This window comes from Dermacentor albipictus, chromosome 8 (assembly GCF_038994185.2).
Source record: "Dermacentor albipictus isolate Rhodes 1998 colony chromosome 8, USDA_Dalb.pri_finalv2, whole genome shotgun sequence".
NCBI lineage: Eukaryota > Metazoa > Arthropoda > Arachnida > Ixodida > Ixodidae > Dermacentor > Dermacentor albipictus.
Genome location: NC_091828.1, coordinates 135,877,944 through 135,897,769, shown reverse-complemented (window position 1 = coordinate 135,897,769; position 19,826 = coordinate 135,877,944). Strand labels below are relative to the sequence as shown.

General features: G+C 47.4%; 1 long non-coding RNA gene across 1 annotated transcript in view; it reads right to left on the bottom strand.

The window, feature by feature from the left end:
• Window positions 1–12,713, bottom strand: part of LOC139049199 (uncharacterized) — a 49,245-nt gene extending 36,532 nt beyond the window's left edge. Inside the window, exon 1 of the long non-coding RNA XR_011508187.1 lies at window positions 12,119–12,713. This is a non-coding gene — a long non-coding RNA (uncharacterized lncRNA). The remainder of the gene's footprint in view (window positions 1–12,118) is intronic.
• Window positions 12,714–19,826: the final 7,113 nt, after the last annotated feature.

The following is a 19,826-nucleotide window of genomic DNA, read 5'->3' as shown; positions in this document are numbered from 1 at the left end:
AGTCAGGAGATGACAATGTCTGCCGCATGTACTCCAACCCATTTTTATTCTGTGAATTACGTTCTCATGATCAGGGTTCCCTGTGATTAATTGTCCAAGGTAAATGTACTCCTTCACAGACTCCAGAGGCCGACTGACGATCCTGAACTCTGGTTCCCTTCTCCGGCTATTCATGAGTATCTTTGTTTTGCACATATTAATCTTCAACCCAATTCTTACTCTCTCTGTTCAGGTTGTTAGGAATGGCCGTACGGGGTGGCAACGTGCCAGCTTTCAGCCCGCTGCACGTGTTCCAAGCCCACTAGACAGGGAGCCCTTCTGAGAACTGCGGATGACCGGCAGCCAATTGGCGCACGGTCAGCTCAGGAATGTGGTACGGAGCAGAGTTCTACGAAGCCCTCGGTCGTCGACACCGAGAGCTATGCGGCACCGCGAGCTATGCGGCACCGAGAGTTCTACAAAGCCCTCTGACGTCGGCTCCGGAGCCTTTGTGTGTGGGCGCTCGAACTTGTGTGCCTTGGTGTGTGTGGGCCGTACTGCGGGGCGGCGGCAAGTTTACAATGATTGGACGAACATTCCCGACCACTCGGACTCCGTCCACGCCGAACGATGACGTCGAACTATGACGTCAAGCGGAGAGCTTATAAGCAGCGTTTGCCGGCTGCTAGGGCGTGCTCGTGTCGTGCTCGTGTCATGCTCGTCGTCGGGAGCTGAGTGCTCGTTGTCATGCTCGAAATGTAGTAGTGAGCTGTGTGCTCGTAAACTGTTTGCTGTATGCTAGTTTTGCGGGCTCCATATGGGAGTCGCGCTAGACTGCCAATGTATCTTGTCTTAAAATGTAAAATCCTGTAAATAAATCCTGTTCCCCAAGTTCATCCCTACGTCTACGACCTTCAACTCTTACATCTGGTGGCAGCGGCGAGATAGTCCGACGACTCCTACATCTGGTTGACAGCGGTAGGATCGTCCGCCAAATCTTACAAGGTCCACAATCATTTGTTCTAACTCAACTCCAGTGTTGCTGAACAAAATGTCATCTGCAAACCAAAGGTTGCTGAGATACTCACAGCCGATCCTTACTCCTGAACCTTCCCAAATTAATAGCTTGGATACTTCTTCTAAGGACGCAGTGAACAGCATTGGAGAGATTGCGTCTCCTTGTCTGGCCTCTTTCTTTATAGGTATCTCCCTGCTTTTCTTGTGGAGAATAAAGGCGCCTATAGAGTTTCCAATATATTTACGTAAGCGTTCAGTACTCCTTGATTACGTAATGCCTCTATGACTGCTGTTATTATCTCTACTGAATCAAATGCCTTTTCGTAATCTATGAAAGCCATATAGAGAAGTTGATCATACTCTGTGGATTTCTCAATTACCTGATCGATGACATGGATGTTATCCATTGTAAAGTATCCCTTCCTGAAGCCAGCCTGTTCCCTTGGTTGGGAAAAGTTTATAGTGTTGCCCTTATTTTATTGCGAGTTATCTTGGTGAATATTTTATATAATACTGGAAGTAAGCTAAAGGGCTTATAGTTTTTCGATTCTTTAACGTCTCCCTTTTTGTGGATTAGTATAATGTTTGCAATCTTCCAGTTTTCTGGGACCCTTGAAGTTTGATCTCTATAGATATGAGTATCGCTTCTGCTGTATAAACAGGAAGCTCCCCCATCGGTAAAAATCTTCACAGCACAGCCGTACCTGAGTAAAGTGAATGTAGGGACACACACTAGATAAGAAAGGATTGGGAGACCTGGGTGATGCACTATAGTACTGTGCATGCACATTTCTCGAGCGTCACCACATTTTTGTATCTGATTTGATTGCAAAAGTGCCCTCTTAAAGCTAAAACTAGCTGTCTACAGCATTACTGGCCCCTTCAGGTCGCCACTCAAATGAAAAGGACGTTGATTGTGCAATGGCTTGATCATTATCGACAAAGCAAGCTTGTACGCGTGTTTTGCTAAATCTCCCGTTTTTTTTTATCATTGTACACTTTTATTTTCATGCAGAATAAGTGGAGGCCATTCCATCGTAAACCGCTGCTGCTATCATCTGGAGACTGTACAGGCATCGGAAGCTGCTTGGTTGTGCATGTGTGTCTGGTGAAACTTTAGGAATCTGCTGTGCAACGCCAAGGCATGTTTCGTGAACTAGAGGCAACTACTCCATTTTTTTTAACTTGGTACAGTGCAAGTGCTGGATTTTTTTTATGGCAGTGGAACGATTCTGCCTGTCATCTGCATCGTCAAATTACTTGCATAGTTGTGCTCTTCCTAGGGTCCATCAATGTGGTTTGTGCAGAATTTGTGTGCAGGAAATTTTTACTGTTTTTTTTTTACGTCATGGCTGTATTCTATGTTGGTGAAATTGCTACCGCAGCAAAGCCATGACTTTATGAAACACTGTTATTCTTTTCTACAATACTTCTGTGCAAAAGCCTTACATTAGACACAAGATCTTTTTTACCTTAATATTTCAGAGTATTTCTGTTAGTCCTGTATGTGCATTTACCTGTCGCCTCATTGTTAGCATAAACGCACCAGTGCATGGTTCGTACACAATGCAGTGCACAAGCGGCAAAAACCAAATGCATGTGTGAAACGCTAAGGCAGTTCATTCCGTGGGAGCATTGCCCAAATTTCTCTGGACAGAGGCAGTTGGCTTGCCAGGAATAAATTCAACTGTTTCGCAATCTTGCTCATCTGCCCAACACTGGATGACATTTAAGAGACTGTTTCCTCTTTGTCCTGGTGACAGCTTGCGAAGGAAGGTGTCAGGATTCATGACTGCATATGGTGAGTGCATGGCTTTTCACCGAGATATCACTTGGCTTTACATATTTTTGGGGGAAGTACAAAGCAGTGATTTTTCTTTAGCCATTGACGGAAGTTTTGAGTACATTGAGGTTGTTATAGGGTGAAGATTTAGCAGCACTAAAGCCAGCCATGAACTTGAACACACTAAACAAGCTGGAGTTGTTTAACTTGGCCAGAGAGTTGAGCCTCCAAACTGCCGAATCGAAGAGAAAGCCAGAGATCATTGAGGTGATCGAAGCAATCGGGGCAGACGACGAACTGAAGGAATGCCTATAGAGCACTACACGTAAGGAAGAAGAGCGCAAGCGTCTACAAGAAAAAGAGCTCGAGCGGGCAGCATTTGAGGCTAAAGAAGAGCGCAACCGTGCTGCACGCGACACAACCGAAATGAGGCACCTAGATATTGAGTTTCTGAAGGCTGAAAATACTGAAAGACCTAGCATAGAGGCACGAGAAAGTGAACGCAGAATGAGACTTGATGGCATCCGACACAGTAGTAGGGGAGATAGGTCTTTTTCTAGCGCAGTTTGAGCACCCAGGTGAGAAGGCAAAATTTGCAAGAAGCACGCGGTCGCAACGCTTGCTTAAGTTGCTGCCACGTGAGGTAGCTGATATCATTGCCCGCATGGGAAAAGAAGCAGAGGACTTTGATAAATTCAAAGCGAGTCTGCTTAAAAAGCACAGATTATCAGCAGAAGCACTCAGGTGAAAATTCAGGGAACTCGAGAATACCAAAAGTGAGTCATACTCAGACTTCGCGTACACTTTGGAGGTAAACCTGAAAGAACGGCTCAGAGAAGAGAGTGCACTCGGCGACACAGAAAAGACAATGCAGTAGGTTGCATTAGAACAGTTCTTCCGCCAGCCGCCCGAAAACTTATTGGGTTCAGGATAAGCCAGGTGCGGACACTCACGAGAGCGGCCAATCTCGCCAAGGCGTATGTAACTCGCCGTGCATTCGAAGGCGAAGAAGCTACTGAGGAGATGAATGAATACAGTCCCGACAAGCCAGAGTGATGGTCAAAGTTGAGTCAGTACAAATCAAAGGAAAGGTCAGATTCGGTGAAAAATAGTGACAAGAACAGCAAGGGAAAGGAGTCACCCGACCACAGGGCAGAAAGGCAAAAGAAAAAAAGCTTTCGAGGCAAAGAAACAAGTAGTTTGCTACAACTGCTAAGAAACGGGGCATATCTCCATGGGGTGCAAAAATCCCAAACTAGTGTAGATGTCACCAAGTAGCAATGAGAAAAATCTAAAATTGCTAGAACCGTACATTCGAGACCTCATGGTAAACGGCAAACCGTGTCGGGTACTTCGCGACTCAAAAGCCACAATGGATGTGGTGCACCCGTCGTACATGGAGGAAGGCAAGTTCACGGGAGAATGTGCTTGGATAACGCCTGCTTAACCTCCGCTGCGGGTTGGCCCGGCATTGCACTATCTCCGGGATCGGCCCATGTATGGGGAGTTTTTTGCTTACCACGCCAACACAAGCATTTCATTGGACGGTAGAGGTATACCGCTTCGCCGTAATAATACCAATTTTCAAATGAGGCGATTGTGTTTCTCCACTTAATTATTGTCCAATCTCCTTAACCAGCACTACTCGTAAATTACTTGAACATATCATACACAGCCAAGTCATCAACTTCCTTGAAGAGCATAACATCTCAAAATCCCATTATCACTCATTACTATTATCTGCATAGTTTTCATCTGGATTGTATACACATGTTTACCCTTTTCACTTGCACTGTATAATTTACTAAATACAAATTCCTTTCTGTCGGTTTCTCGTAGCTAATAGACGTACCCTGCCTTGTGTTCTAATTGAATGTTTATGTATATATGACTTACTTATACTTCTTCGTATTGATGTTAAGAATGTGAATTAATAACTAGCATGGATCCCAACTAGCCTTGAGCTAGGGATCCAGATGTCCTGTACAACATTTCCTGTGTACTTTCCTATTTTGAATAAACTTCAAACATTATTTTCAAGCATCAGCACAGTTTTTGCGAGGGCTACTCATGCGACACCCTACTTCCCGGATTTATTAACGACATACACGCTGGGTTTCAAGTTGATGCAATACTTTTATATTTTTCTAAGGCATTTGATCGCATTCCAGACACTAGGTTGTTACTTGAATTTTTACAACTTAACATTCACTCTAATATAATTGCATGGATCATCAATTTGCTCTCATCTAGAATTAAGTTTACATCAGTTAACAATTCTACCTCATCTTATGCTATATGTTACGTCTGGAGTACCACAAGGCAGGGTACTTGGACCTTTACTCTCTCTAATCTATATTAATGATTTACCCAGGTACGTGAGGAACAAAATCAGACTATTTGCAGATGATTGTATATTGTATCAATGTGCAACAAGTAACACTCATAGCCACTTAGTAAAAACTGGCCTAGAAGTGATATGTGCATGGTGTTCTAATTTGTTAATGCCATTAAATATTTCCAAAATTAAACTCATGTCTTTCACTAATAGACCACCTACTCCCTCGATAACAATGCTGTGTAGAACTCACCACAACTTGCAAGTACTTTGGTATCAAGCCCAAACGTCATCAGAGCGACGGCTTTGAGTGACAAAACGAGCCATCGCGCGAACAGGTCAGACATTCTTTTCGCTCGATTGCTCAGTTATGGAAATCTATAATACATCGCTCGTCGCCCGGAAGTGCTATGAGCGACTATGAGTTCAGAGGGTGTATATGGATGACAGCGCAAGTAAGAGAGAAAGGGCGATGGGAGAAACTAGTTTTCCCCCCAACAGGTTGAATGTGCACAATGCCCTCTGGAGCTCCATGGCCGTCGCCACTTTAGCTGCTTGACAGCTGTAATTATCCGTGACTCCCCGCAGAAGCACTGCAGAACCTACAGCGCTTCCCTTTCTACTAACGTGCATGGCCAGATGGGACACAGATAGAACTGTAGAGAGGAGGAGAGGGAGAAGAGGCAGTTCCAATATGAAAGAGGGGGGAGGTGATGTGTGAAGGCAAGGAAACAGGGTGTCTACCAAGTTGGCATTCCCAAGTTCCCTGAGTATTCCAGATTTTCCCTGAGTGCCTTTGCAAAATTCCCTGAGTGATTCAGAACTGTTTTATGTCAAGACAGGCTGAAACCATATTGCCCGATGCTGTCACTCTCTAGTAAGCATATGAAGAAAATAAAAAAAAAACTTATGCCAATTTGAATACTAAGGAGTAGTGTCTATGTTATTCAAGAAGAGAATCGAAGGCAGGAGTTAGTAAAATGCACAGCAAATAAAGTGTCTTCTAAAAAAAATTTCAAATCGAGTCGGACACTCTCAAATACGAATAGAAAGGAGATGCATACAGAAGCAAATATTTTCGAATATGAGCTATTTCTGTCAACTGATAGCAAGCTCATGGGTTATGAGGCCCGAACTTTGTCACAATTGAGACTCTCCCTCAACAGCTCGTAATTAAGTGAACCTCAACTGTCCTGACATACTCTCAGCCTGCGCACGACGCCTTAGTGTTATGTTTCACTGCTTTAAAGAGTTTATTTTGGTTTCGATGAAGGACACCTGCATCTCAGCATCAGCCAACAGTTTGTTTTTTGAGCTCGAGCTCCTTCAAAATGGCGGCAGCATGCTTCCTTTCCCATTCATTTCTCAATGGGTAAGTCCTTTCAGTTCTTGTCCTCCTTCTGCCACTCCTTCGTCCCACGGACCATTTGAAGCATCTTCTTGGTCAGTTGCACACACCACGTGCGATTTTTCTAACTCCCTAGGCGGCTCGAAAACGTCCGAAAAATCGGCCAGTTGGAAAAAATAAATGCATGTCATTTGCTGGCCTTGAGGGCTCAAACCGCCACAGGCACATTCGAAAACACCTTGAAGGCATGTCGATACACGTATTAGGCATATGGGTGCTCGTACTGTGACAGGAAATACCGGGTGCACGCGTGTATAATTAAGGAATACATACTGTGTACCGTGGCAATAGCCCCTTTCCACGCTTGTTATGCTTCACTGCAATACTTTTGCGTATGCTACACAAAGTAACATTTCAGTACAGAGGCGAAGCTGACTTTCGGGAACCGGCATTATACAACGCAGCGTGCTTTCCAAGCTCCTAAGCCAATCGCGAGGGCCGCAAAGGCGGAGCCCGTGCCATTGCTGACAGCAGCGAATTCTTTCAATAAAAAACACGGCACCCAACGGCAAGAAGCTGCATAGCGAACGTCGCCGCAGTGGTGGTTACGGCTGCCAGCGGATCTGCGTGCGAGAGCGCCGGTTCGAGGCGGCGAGGTAATCAAAATGGCAGAGGTGGTGGCTTTGATTAATGCCGTTTCGGACCTGCGGTCACGGCAAAACGTCCGGAAAATCGGACGGCGAAGAGCTCTTGCATCAAAAATATCAAACGTTCTGATACATTGACTCTGTGGGGTACGTACGTGGTGGTGCCGTGAAGCCGTCCAAATTGTCGGGAATACGGAAAGTCGGTCATTGATTGTACACTGGCAGCTCTCCAGCCGACTACAGGACGTCAAAGACGATTCATTACGATTCCTGACTGTTACTCGAGCCAGCATTACTTTCGACCCTTTCAATAAAATTGCAGCTAATTTTCCCTGATAGCGGCACTAATTCCATGAGTTGTCCATAGTTTTTCCAGGCTACTCAAAATCCCTGAGAATTCCCGGTTTTCCCGGTTGATAGACAGACTGGGAAGCACCACTACTACAAGACAGCAGTTGCGGGGAAACAGGATACGCTTAAGTTCAAGATACGGTGCAGTACGTCGTTGCTGCTATTTCTGCAAAAACAAACGCCATGCAGATATGTCAAGCGGACGAATTACGCAGGTCGTGCTGAAGCACAGCCGCATTAATTAAAGCCCACTGCAGGGTCTGGGCAACACTACGGAGTGGTCGACCGTCAAATCAACAGTTCTGAGCCCACCGCGGTAGCTGCGCGGCTATTGCAATGCTAGAGGTCGTGGCCGGATGTGGTCCCAATCGCGGCAGCCGTATTTCGACGGGGGCGAAATAGAAAACTCACGTGCACTTAGATTTTGGCCGGGACATATCTTAAAGAACATCACGGTGTCAAAATTAATCCGGAGTCTGCCACTACGGCTTGCCTCAAAATCCGAGTGTGGTTTTGGATTAAAGTACAGCCCCATAATGCAATTCGATTTTAATACTTCTGCCACAATGCGTGCCATAGGAGAAAAATGGCAACGCTCTACCCTCTCAGAAGTTATAAAATATGGCGCACAACTACGCGTCAAGCAAACACCCCTCCCTGTGTGTTCTGTGTACTACGCAGAAAAATAGCAGTGGTGCAGGCAAGGTAACGTAACATCAACTCACCACTCTCGTGTTAGCCTAAACATTGAAGAAATTAAGCTTTAGCCGTCAACATCACAAATCAAAGAATCCGGCACGGAAAGCTTTGCTTTCATCGATTCCCACAGTGCGTGGGATCTGTATAGTTTTTTTTTAGAGCGCAGCTCTTTGGCGTCCGTTCCTGGGTTTCGCGTCGGCGTTGTCGTCGGCCTCGTAACCAGCTCCGCCCCCCTTTCATCCCCCCAGCGCTAGCAGCGACCGACTGATACCGCTGGATGCCGCTGACGCCGCTAGAGAGTCAAGATAACGTGACTGCATAGAACACCGTCGCCGCCATGCAGAAAGAGGAGGAAAGGGTCCCCCCCCCCCCAGGTTCTTAGCGCTGCGGAAGCGAGGGTATCATATTGTTTGTGTCGGCATCGGCGGCGTTGTCCCTGAAACCAACTCCGCAGCTGGGGTTGACTCACTATCGGCGTCAGCGGCATCAGTCAGTCGCTGCTATCTCTTCCCTCCTCCCTTTATCGTGTTGTCCGCTTGCTGCACGCGCTTCTGCCCCCATCGTTTGCCGCTGGGTGTACACGCCGCCCCCCTCCCACCCCTTCCTGCGAGTCTCCGGTTGTCAAAGCGCCGGCTCGAACTTTGAAGTTGGCGAACTGTGCGCCGCAAAGTTGCCCAACGGCTTGCTGGTAGTAGCTGCCTACTTCGCCCCTACCGCACTCACGAAAGACGTCGTGCACTTCCTGCAACTCGCATTAACCGTCCATCGATCCACACCGATGTTAGTAGTGGGGGACTTTAATGTTGACATAAAGACAAACAGCAATTTCCTAACACTTATGCGGGAGAACATCCCGTTCCTCTCGCTCGTAACGCGTCCCACGGCTGTGACAACCTCGCGAGGCACTTGTATAGATCTCGTCTTTGAGAATCAAGCATTGGTGTACCAAGTCGAACATATATCAGTCTATTTCTCCGACCACAAAGCTTCCTTCATGACTGTCAAGAACTGTTAGTGGAGTCTTTGTTAAAGGAATACGTGTGAAAAAAAAAAAAAATCTGTGATAGCGCATACATGTGTTGCTCGATTTCTTTGCCTCAATCTATCGAAAAGGTGAAACAGCTTATTTGCTGCGCTCAAATTTCGCATTAGGAAGTAACGTAATCGTCGGTAATTTTTTTACCTTTGGGACTGTGCTAAAAATCCGCACGAAGCTGCAACGATAACAACGATCCCACCGCGGCTCGAGGCCGCAACGAGGTGCTATGACCAGGATGTCCAAGCCCAGTCCGTCGATCCAGCAGATCTCGGCAGCCCTCGAAAGGCAACGACCGAGCGAAACCGGAGGGAGGCTGCCACCCCAAAAGAGGGGCAGGCGCGGTCGACCAAAGGAAGTAGTGCGGCCGCGGCCGAAGTAGAGGCGCCACACACCGCGAAGACGTCATGGCCGCGTCACGGTGACGCCTCCCTAAAGGCTAACCGTTCTGCAGGCATTCATAACAAAGTTTCTTCATTCACTCACCCTTGCCTCCACTAACCATACTCTCGGACTTCTTAAACATAAGTTAAAAGAAGCCCCAATGCATGTTAAGAAACTAGCATACACCACAAAATCCGTCGCAAGCTCTCCCGAGCCTATAATGAAGAAATATGCGCAAGCAGTGCAGTTGAAAATGAAGTACGTATGGCTTCAACTTCTACATGGAGTGCGGAAAGTAAAACTTGTAAAATGGCCATGTACTACAAAACACGTCAGCAAATTTCACTAACATACAACAAGAGATTCAGACCCAGAATCAAAGCTACATGTAAACAATATCGCAGCTATTGCTGAAATATTCGTCGAGTGCAATGTAGAGACTCCAGAAAATTTCTGAAAAATCTAACGAGTGACAGGCTGGGTATGGAAATTATCGCTGACCACAGTATAAACGCAAAACGCATCACGTGGTTGCAAAACGCAAACGAGCTCACCCTTCCGGTATTGGCGCCTGCACTTAGGGCTTCATCAAGTAACCAAAATAAATAACAGACCATTTCACAGACAGCCGTAGCCGTCATTTATTAACAAGGAGAAAAAAAATTGGCTGTGGCTTAGCTCTGGGTAAACCTGGTTGAATTGCGAAAGCAAAGTTTCCTGGGCACGTTGTAACCTTCCTCTCATTCTTCCTAGCTTGCTTAGCTTTCGCCTTATAATTTAACCGTTTCGAAGCAGTAGAGCAACTAGATTCAGATATAGACTCTTCGTCGGTAATTTTCATGGCGAGATTAATCAACCAACGCGTAGCGCACCGCTATATATCCCAGTGAAGCCGCCACCGAGCGAGCGCAAGGCGAGGTTGTCATATCAACGGAGAGACCACCTAGGCGCGACGCATGCTCGGAGGCCACTGTACACGCCACGAGCGGAAAGCAAGCCGACGTCACGCGTCGTCATAGCAACGGAGAGAGCTGACGTCACACCAGCTGCTAAGCGCCGCGCCGGCTGTGGGGGAGCCACGGCGTGGCCACAGCATACGCGACGAGCGGTTAGACCTGGCGTAGTATTAGACAGCTTTAGTTACACGTACGTGGAGACTCCACGTACGCAAACGTGAAGAGCCTACGAACCTTACGTGCACGCTATCTGAAACGCTTTTAGCTACACGTACGCGACGCGCGCCAAGAGGGACCACGTAGCTCCATCTATCGGGAAATGTGAACCCGGCGGTAGCCAATTCAATCCTGTCGCCGTGTTTCAATGCAAGCGGTCTTCGCGTGCACGGCCCGCTATCGCTTGTTCGTGATCTCGCGAAACTCCCGCGCGAAGCTGTCTACGTGGGCAACAAACGCACGCAAAGAATTGAATCGCACGTACGTCCGTGAGACTGGCGCGCGGCCGCTACGTTCTACGCATGCGCACTGCTTACACGTAGAAGCTCTACGTACGCAAAGCCTCTACGTACAGTCGAGCGCGATTTGAAGGTAATCGCGCGAGCGTCGACCGAGAACGCGAACAGCGCCATGGCCCAGAATTCTCTGCCGAGGCGAGGGAGGTATCAGGCCTGCTTCCCTCACTCTTTCTGCTGTTCCTACAGCAGCCGTCACTCCCTGCTGGGCTATCAGTTTCTTTCTTTTTCTTTTTTTGGTTCTGCGAACAGGCAGTGATCGCAGTGCGCACGACGTATTCTTCGGTATTATCTGAAATTGGACGTTACGAAGCTGTGTCTAGCCTATATAAGGTCATTGCTGCTGAGCCAGGAAGAATGGGTGACCAAGAACATTAGCTTAAGCCCGCGAAGATACGAGGTAACCAAGTCCACACTTTATCGCAACAAATAGAAAGCGTAGAATACAGAGAAAGGGCGGTGAGTTTGTCGCGGGGTGATGGTTGTTGTATGTAACAGCGAACGAGGGAGAGAAGAGTGCGAAATCATGATTTTTCCTGTCCCGAAACCGGCCGCCAGGTGCCTGGAGTGTTGGGCTGGTTAACCCTCGCGCGATAACCTTCAAATCGCGCTCGACTGTACGTGCAACTAAAACTATCTATTGCTTTCGCAATAATAAATATTTTAGAAAGTCGGGAAGCCTGCAGCAGAGGAACAGCGAGAAACAGCTGCTCCGAAACAATACGGCACCCTCCCTCCCCACGAAACCGGCAAAAATGGCGGCGAGGCGGACGATTCCGGTACGTCTCCAGTTTCACGCTCGAGCTCGCGAGGGTAATGGGCCCGGCGTCAAGCATCAGCTGATCAACTCAACAAGGTCTTACTCCTTTATGTTCGCTGAGGTCGTGCACAATTACGAAAACCGCTACAATACCCGCCTCTTGTTTAGATGAAGCACGAACAATTGGGCGCGAGTTCGGAGAGATGACAAAAGGGCAATAGCTTCCTTGTTTACGTGCTTAAAATTATGCTCTTTATAACTCGAAGAGACAATGAATAGAGCAGTGAACATATTTCATATGTACTCACATTTAGAAGCCCTGCTGTGCGTTCTCAAGGTTTGCACCGACGAACCACATTCCTTGTTCACCGGGCAGCCGTGTCAACTCCGCACAACATACCCTCAAAGTTTCGTCGACGAACACCACAAGGAAGACAAGAGTTTTGGAACACATCGATACGTAAGCTGCCGAAGAACAGGAAGCAGCTTGTCTTGTCGAATCGTCCAACCGGTCCACGACCAAATGACGCAACCGTTGCGCGGCAAATTTATCCCTCCGCGAGACCATAGTCGCACAACGGGAGAGAGGGTTGGTAGCGACCGCCAGGCCCGGCGTCTCCGCCGCTTCTGCAAGCACCGAGTGCGCGCCAAATCACCGGCCTGGCTCTTAAGTGCCGTGTGCAGGCGTTGTCTTATTGGTTAACTTGAGCCACGAGATCTGCCGCTTCGCTAGTCGCACGAAGAGTTTAAAGGAAGGTGCCGAAGGTTGACCGTGCCAGCTACCTCGGCTTTGGCGAGAAAAGGTCGACACCGCACGTTTTCGTTTCGGTGGGAAAAGGTGATTATGGCGCGAATATGCAGAAGTAGATGCTTGATGGTGACATTGAGCGCTGTTTGATTGCTGAATATTTCCAATACATCGGCGTTTCTTTTTTTCTTTCTTTAATGAAAATAAAGGAAAGAGATGTAGTCACCCTACAATGATGACGCCTACTCGTTTTCGTTTCGACTGGCCCGTTCAGTTACTTAATGCATCACTAGTCACTGTGTTCGTTCTATAGAAAGTGCGATAACAAGGAAAATTTCTGTTTGTACTGGCAAAGACGTAATCGGGAGTACGTTCTTAAACAAATTTACACTCTTTGGGTCGTATCTTGCCACACAAGAATAATCGTCATCTGTTTTGCTTGCGTTTCCTTTCTTGAAAACGCTGTGCTCGCTACTTTCCTGTCGATAATGCTCTGTCATGCTGATAACGCACATGCCGTTCGTGACTTGGAAGGGCCGAGCTCGCAGCTTTAAAGAAAGGAAATGCGGACCAGAAAGCTGACGATTATTCTTGTGTGGCAAGATACGACCGAAAGGGTGTAATTTTGTTTAAGAATCTATGCACTAGAAAACGACTATTAATTGGTCTGTTGTGTGTTGTGATATATTCGAACTGGCTACGCTCATAGTGTGCGCGACGGTGTGGGCGCTTCCTTTGGGTTTTATGCCGTCGTATTACTTTTGTTTGTTTTGTGTATACAGGGCGCTTTTTTAGATGCACCAAAATTTTAAAATTAGGTAAACATGAATCACGGTAACGTTATGTTTACCTTTTGAGTGCATGGATTGGTGGCCTCTAGATACAGAGCAATTTCTGCACTTACGTGCTCAATTAGCGAAGTTACGCTAATTATCTTTCTAATTATCAACAATAGGTGCCTGCAGCAAATAAGTACTTTGGGGCCCATCCCCGACGCTACCTATACCAACGATAAAATTTTGAATAGCGGAGTTCGTTTGAGAGCTACGCGAATAATTAATTCCGCTTGGCAGGCTCCTTGAAACCGAAACTGGCTGGCGAAAGAGTGTCTGTGTCGCTGATGTGTGACCGCTGCAAACACACATCCTGCGTGTTTGTTCCGTGTTTTCTTTTTTTCGTTCCCGAGTGAAGTTACGAGAAAATTTTGCCAAAATCTGGTGCCTACTGTCAGCGGCGGGTGTGTTCGTGTACTGTGTCGCTGCGTTTCTCGTCGGACGGGGTGAAGTGATGGAGCAAAACCATTTTCAGGAGAAATGAGAAAAGCGTGCGCGCATGAAACAAACCTACGAGTATCTCAGCAGAAAATATTTACAAAAGAAGCCTCTAACGCAAAGATTTGTCGCCGTCGACTTAGCGTGAACGATCGTTGTCGGCAGTGAGATAGCCGAGCGTCTAACGGTGCTGTTCGAGCGTTGTGTAGCACGGTCGATTGATTGATCAGCGCCGTGTTTGTCTCCTCCTCATTCTGGTCCTGTCCTTTAGCGCTGTTTGAATTTTTTTCGCGTTTCTTTTCGATTCTCGTGATACGTTACAATTAAAAATTCCAAAGCTAGTGTTAAGACAACGGTGAAAAAAAAAATACGAGAAGATAGGCACAGCAGCTTGTGAACCCGCTCCTATAATAGCTCTATCCGCCTCTGTTTGTAAAGGGGTGTATGTTTTCTTGCGTTTCTCTCATTTTTTTTATTTCCCACATTTCTTTATATTTGAGATTTTCCTAATTTTCGCGTTTGTGTGTAAATACGTGCCTGCTTCAATGCGTGTTTGCGCTTACTCTTATTTCTGTCCTTTAATTTTATATTAGCATTTGTTTTTGCTAGTTTTCTTTCAGCAAAGTCTTTTCAAAACCATTCTCAGGATAAATGAAAAAAGCGTGCGCGCATGAAACAAACCTACGAGTATCTCAGCAGAAAATATTTGCAAAAGAAGCCTCCAACGCAAAGATTTGTCGCCGTCGATTTAGCGTGAACGATCGTTGTCGGCAGTGAGATAGCCGAGCGTCTAACGGTGGTGTTCGAGCGTTGTGTAGCACCGTCGATTGATTGCTTTCCACCAGTGATCACCGCGCGCGCACTGTAGAATGCGTGCTTTGGCACAGTCACGCATAAGTTGTGTTGCCAGCGCTCGATATGGTTTCTCACAACACAGCTTCGCGTTGCTTTTCGATTCTCGTGATATGCTACAATTAAAAATTCCAAAGACAGTGTTAAGAGAACGGTTAAAAAAAAACGAGAAGGTAGGCACAGCACAGCTCTTATTCTTGTACAGGCAAATATCCGGGTTTCATCAGACCAGCCCACCCCGCTTGTTACCCGCACCTACCAGCCGCATCATTCCTGAGACCGACGACACGTGGATTCCTCTGCACCTGCGCATGCCCACCTTCCGGGGACAGTCTACCTGCTTCCGGTGGCCCCTGCCTATATATTGTCAGGATTGGGGGCTCAATCCCTTCGTCCGTGGTCCTTTGCCAAGATTGGAGTACGGCATGAATTCGAAGGTAGCTGGCCCATGCCGTCGTCCAACTTATTTACGCTGAGATCGTTGATGAAGTGAAGAACTGCTTCTCATCGAGAACGAGGAAAAAGGGGTTTATTTACAGAAAATTAACTCAGTCTAACATGACTGAGAAAAATAGTATTAGTCCAACAGGACTGCATGAGAGAAGTGAACCAGTCTAACATGACTGCTCAAGAGAAGTGTACCAGTCTAACATGACTGCTCAAGAGAAGTGTACCAGTCTAACATGACTGCTCAAGAGAAGTGTGTCCAACAATCGCACAACCACAGTTTTTATACACTCGATCCGCTGGTCCTACGACGCGGCGGCTGTTCGTTTACACATCACCAACTCGCAGCTGCTCTGAAGACCAGTTTACAGACACAAAGGCACACACATTCCGAAGCCCAAGCGACGGCGTTGAAGGTGGTGCCGTTCCGGAAAATCGACGCCGCTCGAGGGACGCTCGTTGTTTGGCAACATGCGGAACCGTGAGAGCGCAAAAATAAGACGTTCCCGCGGTAGCTTCTTCAGGCGTGTCGGATCAGCTCCGCGTTGAGGAACTCTGGAATCATTGTCCCCACACCAAACTCGTCTTGTCACAATGTCGAAGCGGGCTGGAGGAAGGCGGCGGATTCCTGCGCAAAGGTCGCTTCTTTGAACGCCTCGCAGCTGCAGCGGCGGAGAGCGGGAGGTGCGCGTCTTGCACCCCTTGTCGTAATCGGGTGGCAAGGTGACAATCTTGTTGTGCAACCCGCCGTTCTTTACAGCGCCTCCATGGCCCCAAAAGTCTCGACTGTCTAGCGCTGACAACCGCTAGGCAGGAAGAGAACGGCTGCTGGTCAGGGGGGGATTGATGTCTTGGCTCGCAGCGACCACTTGTGCATTGATGTCACCGCCCCAAAACATCCAACAAGGACAGGCAACTGCAAAATGAACCCCACAACACGGCTCTGCGCCGAGATAACGTGCATTGGCTCTCACTTTAGACTCGCTAGGCTTCAAAAAAAACAACAACAACATAAGTGCAGAAACAAAAAAAATGCTGCATTTCACTATGCCAATTTCTGAAGCAAATTCCTGCTGACAAATTCAGCAATCATGGAGGGAATCCTGCTAAATGAGAGGGGATCTTCTTCGCTTAATAAATTTAACACTAGTAACCCTAAAATTTAGGCGGGACCCTCAAACGCAGAATTCAAATTAGCCTGCTCAAACCATCCGCATTGCTATGCAACTTTCCCTTCTTATATCTAACGGAGAAGTTGTACTCTTGGAGAGTGAGGCTCCATCGGAGCAAGCGGCCGTTTTTGTGTGACATTTGATTGAGCCACGTCAGAGGACAGTGGTCGGTCTCGAAGATGAACTTCGCTCCGTACAAATAACACGACAACTTCTGGGCGGCCCAAACCAAACAAGCGCATTCCTTCTCTGAAGCGCTGTAGGCTTCCTCTCTTACATTTAGTTTACGGCTGGCGTAGAGGATAGGATGCTCCTCGTTATCGTCGCCGACTTGACTAAGTACCACGCCCATACCTCTGTCGCTTGCGTCGCATTGAACTATGAATTCCTTTGTGTAGTCTGGCGCGCGAAGCACAGGGCGAGAAACCAATAGCGTTTTCAAACTTTGAAAAGCGTTCTCTTTGTCCTTATCCCAGTGTACGTTACTCGGTGCTCCCTTTCGGAGGGCGTCTGTTAATGGACTTGCCAATTGTGAGTAATTCGGAATGTACCGTTGATAGTACCCCACAAGTCCCAAAAATGAACGAACGTCCGTTTTCGTGCGCGGCTGAGAAAAATCTCCAATCGTAGCTATTTTCAGCTCAGCCGGCCGTCTCATGCCCTGACCAACAACATGGCCCAGATAAGTAACCTGCGAACAACCAAACCTACACTTTTCCGCTTTCATCGTTAAGCCGGCTTCCCTCAACCGTGAGAACACCTGTTTGAGGTGCGATACGTGTTGTTCCCAGCTGTCCGAAAAAATGGCCACATCATCAAGATAAGGTAAGGCGAACTCCTGCAAGTCCTTTAGGACAATATCCATTAACTTAGAGAAGCTAAACGGCGCGTTCTTCAGCCCGAAGCTGAGTGCGAGAGGGCGAAAAGTGCCTACAGGCGAGATGAATGCGGCATAGCGGCTGGCACTTTCGGAAAGGGGAACTTGCCAGTACCCCCGCACGAGATCTATAGTTGAAATGTATTTAGCAGCGCTAACTCTTTCAATTCGTTCCTCAATGTTGGGTATCGGGTACAGCTGATCCCTAGTGATCGCATTTAACTTCCTGTAGTCAACACACGGACGAGGGTCCTTGTTAGGGGTTTCTACGAGTATTAGCGGTGACGTGTAGTCACTCTCAGCGGGCTCAATAACTCCCAACTCTAGCATGCGCTGTATCTCTGCCTCCATAATCTCTCTCTGTCTTGGAGACACCCTGTAAGGTTTTGATCTTACTGGTTCGGCAGAGGTCAGCTCAATTTCATGCGTTATCAGTTCGGTTCTACCCGGCCGATCGCTGAATCTGTCGAGATATTCCCCTAACACCCCTTTTAGCTCATCTAGCTGCTCGGGTCTTAGAGCATGCGAGCTTACCGAGTGTTCTACTACTTCTTCTAGGCCGATTTCAGAGTTGGAGGTTGCCCTATCCTCCTTAAACTTGGTACCAATGCCATCCGGCTCTTTGACAGTATAGTTAACGACTCCGCTCCGCTCTACATACGGCTTCATCAAATTACAGTGATATATCCTCACTTCCTTCCTGCGACCGGGCATTCTCAAAGCATAGTTAGTTTCTGAAAGTTTGTGCAACACTTTAACGGGCCCGTCCCAGTGAACTTCAAGCTTGTTCTTTCTTGAAGGTTTGAGGATCATTACCTGGTCTCCGGCGTTAAACGTACGAAGCCTCGCATTCCTGTCGTAATAGAATTTGGCGTTCTTTTGAGCTAGTGCCATGTTCTTTCCGACTAGTTCTTGGGTTGCGCTTAGCCGTTCCAGTAAATTTAGCACGTATTCAACCACGGTTGGACTCTCCCCTCTTTCCTCCCACATCTCTCTTAACATTCTCAGTGGAGAACGGAGTGTCCTCCCATACACTAGTTCTGCTGGTGAGAACCCTGTCGCTTCATGTGGAACCGTTCGCAAAGCAAACAAAGTTGCCGGCAGACAGTTCTCCCAGTCCTCCTTGTGCTCGTAACAGAGCGCACGCAAAACTCGCTTAAGCACCGAATGCCACCTCTCTACACTGTTTGACTGAGGGTGATAGACAGAACTGTGCATTAACTTTACCCCGCACTTTTGCAAGAATGTGGAAGTCAGTGCGCTCGTGAATACTGACCCTTGATCTGCCTGAATTTCGGCTGGAAACCCAACTCGTGCAAACACTGTCAAAAGCGCGTCTACTACTTCAGTGGAGCTGAGCTCTTTCAAAGGGATTGCTTCTGGAAACTTGGTAGCCGGACACAGCATGGTAAACAAGTACCTGTAGCCTGATTTTGTTTTTGGAAGAGGCCCTACCGTGTCTATTACAAGCCGTCTGAAAGGCTCTGTTATTAAGGGCACTACCTTCAGTGGAGCTTTCCAAGTCTCTCCTGGTTTACCAGAACGCTGGCAGGCGTCGCATGATCTTACAAAGTTTTCTACATCTTTGAAACAGCCAGGCCAGTAGTATTCCATAAGCAATCTTTCCTTTGATTTGTTTATGCCTAGGTGGCCGGACCACCCATTTCCATGACAAAGACTCAAAAGGTCCTCCCTATACTTAGTAGGTATGACTAACTGATCTAAAATCCTACCCTTTCGATCTCTGTAATGCCGATACAACAATCCTCCTTTCTCATGTATCGTTACGTTGCGCCTAGCAATGCCTTCTTTAGCTGTGTCCCGTAATTTAGCCAAGCTCTCATCATTCTTTTGCTCAGCTGCCAGTGACTCTCTATCCACGCGTAAGAGTTGATCAAAGTTCTTTGAGGCCGGTGATAATAACGACCCTGTCTCGCTTGGGAGCGCGTCTGCATGCTCTTCCTGCAGGCTAGAACTCTGACACTCTAGTGCTACGCTCTCATTGAGCTGGTCAACTGGCAGGCTCTCCTCAACTGTTCTTTTGTCCGTCGGGCCTAGCTCGGATTCGGGTATTGAAGCCATCCCCTTTTCTGCTTCAGCTGGAGGAGCTTGAGCATTTTCAGCCGAAAGCGCCGCGATCTTACGAGCTTGGCCTCTGGTCAATGCCTGTACTATGCCCTCTCCCAGTTTGAGCCCTCTGTCACGCAGTAACTGATTCGAACGATTCGAAAAGATGTAGGGATACTGCAGTGACAAAAATTTGGAAACTGCAGCCTCAGTCTCTAGCTCCCCGAATGGTCCACTGATTTTGACTTTGGCCATGGGCAGACACACGCTGTGTTCTTCTACAACCTGTTTTATCCATGCTACTTCTCCGGTGAAGTCCTCTACCATCACGTAAGACGGATGGACAATGTCCAGCGTGGCGGCACTGTCTCTTAGCACTCGGCATGGTTTTCCATTAACTTGCAGGTCGTGGAGATATGGACTTAAAAGTTCCATATTCTCATCCTTTTCCTCCACGTAGGAAAAAACTACGCTTGGCTTCTCGCAGTTTACAGCTATATGTCCCAGTTTGTGGCATTTGTAACAGCGAATTGGTCTGACAGATTCGAATTTTCTTTTCTGTTCTTTTTGTGCGGTTTCTCC